Source organism: Anomaloglossus baeobatrachus, chromosome 4, assembly GCF_048569485.1.
Source record: "Anomaloglossus baeobatrachus isolate aAnoBae1 chromosome 4, aAnoBae1.hap1, whole genome shotgun sequence".
In the NCBI taxonomy this organism is placed as follows: Eukaryota; Metazoa; Chordata; class Amphibia; order Anura; family Aromobatidae; genus Anomaloglossus; species Anomaloglossus baeobatrachus.
This window is the reverse complement of record NC_134356.1, coordinates 184,526,265-184,530,598: the sequence shown is the minus strand read 5'-3', so window position 1 is coordinate 184,530,598 and position 4,334 is coordinate 184,526,265. Positions and strand designations below refer to the sequence as shown.

Here is a 4,334-nt window from a genome sequence, read left to right as displayed (position 1 = left end):
CTGTAATGCATGACAATATTGTACAAGACTATGAACACTCATAATGGGAACCACAAAACCGGAGAAAGATGGCTAATATTTTACCATCTTTATAATTGCATGAAAATAAACATTTAAGAAGAAATTAAGCAAACCACCTGACTCCAAATATACTGTAATTTCTTTCAGCTAATTACTGGGCACAAAATGCCCTTGAGCGGTAGGTGGGCTGAAGCCCCTCAAATACTCCTGCCTACGACATGCAGTCACCTCTTCTGATTTGTAGTGCAACGTCATCATGGTGTGACAAACACATGACATTGTCCCAGGCCTACTAATCAGAAGGGGCAGGAGGCAATTCTCGTTATTTGTTCATCTGCCAGAGAATACTATTGTAGCTATTGGTCCAGGGGCCTGTGAATTTATTGCTCAGGACTATTGAGTGACAGATTACTTCAGGGGTAGTCCCAAAACAGTGCTCAATTCTACTTACTTTTTTTACACAGTGTTTTTGTAAAGATATGTTCTTGCCATGTGTTGATGAACATGTCTCCTGTTTGTTGTGACCATCGTAAGTGAAGGGTATACTGCAATTTTGGCTTCTGTAGGTTGTATATGCTTATTACTTACAGCAAAGATGGGTTGCAGTTGTACATCGCCAAGGGCCAAAAACGAATACTCTATCAGTTTACAGCTGAACCCCCACTAAATGGAGGCATCACAGGTGCAAGAGGAGCAAATAACACACACACTTCCATGGAATGGAGGGGGCAATTGCTAGATGATAAAACTACACACTGCTTGCATAGTGATGTTCACACATGCAGATAACATAGTCACAAGCCCGCAGCCTATTAGGTGACGCCCATACTATTAGATCAGGTTGTATATGCTTAAAGCACCACTCCAGTATTTTTATTTTTATTTCAGCCCTGGAGTGGTGCCTTTAAACTAAGGTACGTGCCCCCAATCTTTATATTCACCCTCCAGCATGTTCACCTTTTTACGTCCTCGCTCTGGTCCCGTGGCGCCATCTTGTGTCTGTAACCTCTGGCCTGAAAACTGAAGTTACATCACAAGTTTTTCGCTGAGAGCCAGAATGAGGTTCTCATAGACTTGTATTGACGTGTCCTTTTGGCTTGTTTCATGATAATTGAGCAGTCGGCAGGATGCAAACTGCAGAAGACCGACTGGAGCGTTGCTAAAGACACCAGAGGGTGTGTATAAGAGTAGGGGCATGGGACTTTTATATCAGGAGCACTACTGCAGTGGAGTGGTGCTTTGAGGTTCATGGCAATCGGTGTACATGCTGTGCTGTCCTGTAGTGCTTTTCTATGTAGATTAATAAACCGCATGCAGATGCCTACTGGCCAGATGGAGATTTAAAAGACACTCTTTAGCATCTGTTTGGGGTATCATGGCCTAATGCAATGGTAAAGTATGTGCCAGGAGTTTGTGTCAGTCTATTGCTTTGCCTTCAATGAACACTTAACATTGCTCCTCTTTCCCAATTTTTCTGTCTGGCCATGGAAAGCACTCCTAGACCTTGCATGCACAGGAGAGCCTTTCCAATCCACAGTGAGCAGACAATAAAGATCGGCACAGCCATAATGTATGTATTCTGAGATGCAGTAACTGGTCTCTGACTACATGTAGCTGGATCTCTATCTCAGTGTAGCAAACTAAAACTTTACAGTTACTGCATCACATACAATTATCAGTTTAAATATTTCATTTCATGATATTTAACAAGCTTTATCAAGTTAATGTTTGTTACTTCTGTGTATGAGAAGGATGTATCTGGAATTCTTTAAATGATGGAACTTGGCTGTTCTTACATTGTAAATAAACAACGAAACCACACAGTATAGGGCCACAAAAATGTCAATTTTATTAAGTAATTTATAATCACATTAAAAACATGAGGAACAAGGTGCCAACAGAGAAGGTGTAATAAATATTTGGGATAGAAGGAGTCCAATAAATACATCCAAAATCTAGAAGTACAAATACATATGAAAGTGCATAGTGCCATAAAATATCCTGGATAAATATACAGAGCTGTTCTATCCCAAATAAAACCCTAAGAAACAAGGTGCAAAGTGCAGGCTCTAGCAGCAAAAACCAGCAGAAAAAGGCTCAATTAACAATTACATATAAGATTCAAGTGAAATGCAAGTGAGCCATAACAATAGTAAAAAAGTATTAGATTGTGCAAACAGTGCAGAGAAAAGCTGGAGAACGCTGAATGGAGCGAGCAAGCAAATTGTAAATCTTAGCGCAATGATGAAAGGAGTAGAGGGCTTATAAGTAGCATAAATTTACCTCTGTCACACACCCACGCTTCCAACGTACGTTTCGTAAGAACTTCTTCAGGGAGCTTGTGTAATGTTCTTACATTGTGTTCACCAACAGAGAAATCGCATAGTGAAGCCAGGGAAGTGCTATTGACCTAAAGTGGGCAATTAAGTGCAATATGCAGTATATAAAAAGAAATCTATGTGGAAGATTTAAATATACATGCTTTAAATCACAATTTAAATTGTTGCTGCAAATATCTGTCAGAAAGTTAGCTAACTTAAAGATGTTGTAAACTTAGGCCTGTCTAAACATGCACCAAATTTATCTGGCAACATAAAGCACTGTGCAAAATCTTGTGCATTTTAAGACTGTGTAGTCTTAGGTTTCCACTGTCTACAAATTACCGTATTTTTCGGACTATAAGACTCACCGAGCCATAAGACGCACCCTGGTTTTAGAGGAGGAAAATTTAAAATTTTAAGCAAAAAATGTGCTCATGATACACGGTTATGGGGGCGAGGATCTGCTGCTGATACTGTTATGGAGGTAATGTCCCTAAATTCTCTAAGGTAGCCCATCCTGGTAATGATCCTCCTGCCTTGTATATGATTCCCATCCTTTTATATATGTCCCTCATCCTGGTATAGCCCCCATCCTGATAAATAACCCCTATCCTGCTATATAGCCCCATCCTGCTCATGACATACCCCCATCCTGCCATATACCCCCATCCTGCTCCATAATATACCCCCATTCTGGTATATGCCCTCATCCTGCTATATTACCCATCCTGCTATATGGCCTGTATCCTATGGCACAGCAAGAAAAATAAACGTTTATACTCGCCTTTCCTCACTCCCTGCAGCATCGATCATCTTCTTTGTGTCAGCAGCAGCGCCGCTGACCAGTATGGAGCTGTTCCTGCAGCATCGCGATGTCCTCCTGTCTGCCGCCCGCTGATGTGTGTGGAGACTAGTGGTGCGCACAGGGATGACGTCATCACTGTGCTCATCACTCTACAAAGATCAGCTGGCCGGCAGACAGGAGGACATCGCAATGCTGCAGGGGAACGGTGAGTATACCGTACTTATTCACTGCCCCCCCGCAATGATGATGATACGCGGGGGGGGGGCAGTGAATACAGCCGCACATGATCACTCGAGGCTGTAGTTGCCAGGGGTGATCATGTGGGCCGGCTGTTTACAATACATGCACCTCCCCACCCATCATCCCGCCCACCTATCAGCGCTGGCTTCAGCGCGGAGAGATGATGGGTGGGAGGATTGGTGTGCATATGAAATGAGCAGGCCCACGTGGTCACGGCAGGCTGCTAGAGCCTGCTCGTGCCGCCGATGACCCGCTCTACCGCAGCACCCTCATTCCCCGCAGCCCTACATTCAGACTGTAAAGGTAGCTTTACACGCTGCGAAATCAGTACCGATATCGCTAGCGTGCGTACCCGCCACCATTGGCTGTGCGACACGGGCAAATCGCGGCCCGTGGCGCACAACATCGCCCGGACCCGTCACACATACCTGCTTAGCGACGTCACTGTGACCGGCAAACCGCCTCCTTTCTAAGGGGGCGGTTTGTTTGGCGTCACAATGATGTCACTAAGTGGCCGGCCAATCAAAGCGGAGGGGCGGAGATGAGCGGGACGAACATCCCGGCCACCTGCTTCTTTCCTCAATGCTGGCGGGACGCAGGTAAGGTGAGGTTCCTCGTTCCTGCGGTGTCAGACACAGATGTGTGCTGCTGCAGGAATGACTAACAACATTGTTATTGCAGCAGCAACGATAATTGAGATTAGGGGGGCGTGTCACCGATTAGCGATTTTGAACGTTTTTGCAACGATTCAAAATCGCTAATAGGTGTCACACGCAACGACATCGCTAACGCGGCCGGATGTTCATCACAAAATCCGTGACCCCAACGAGATTGCTTTAGCGATGTCGTAGTGTGTAAAGCGGCCATAAGACGCACCCCCCACTTTCCCCCAACATTTGGGGGGAAAAAAGTGCACTTTATGGTCCGAAAAATATGGTAGGTAGGTA

The 4,334-nt window shown here is 44.7% G+C and overlaps 1 protein-coding gene across 3 annotated transcripts in view; it reads left to right on the top strand.

Annotated features, from left to right (window-relative positions):
* Nucleotides 1–3,210, top strand: part of PRELID2 (PRELI domain containing 2) — a 139,395-nt gene extending 136,185 nt beyond the window's left edge. For all 3 annotated transcript variants that reach the window (XM_075344598.1, XM_075344597.1, XM_075344596.1), the window contains one exon: nucleotides 1–3,210. This exon is cut by the window's left edge and continues 622 nt beyond it. The gene's annotated coding sequence lies outside the window, so the exon portion shown is untranslated.
* Nucleotides 3,211–4,334: the final 1,124 nt, after the last annotated feature.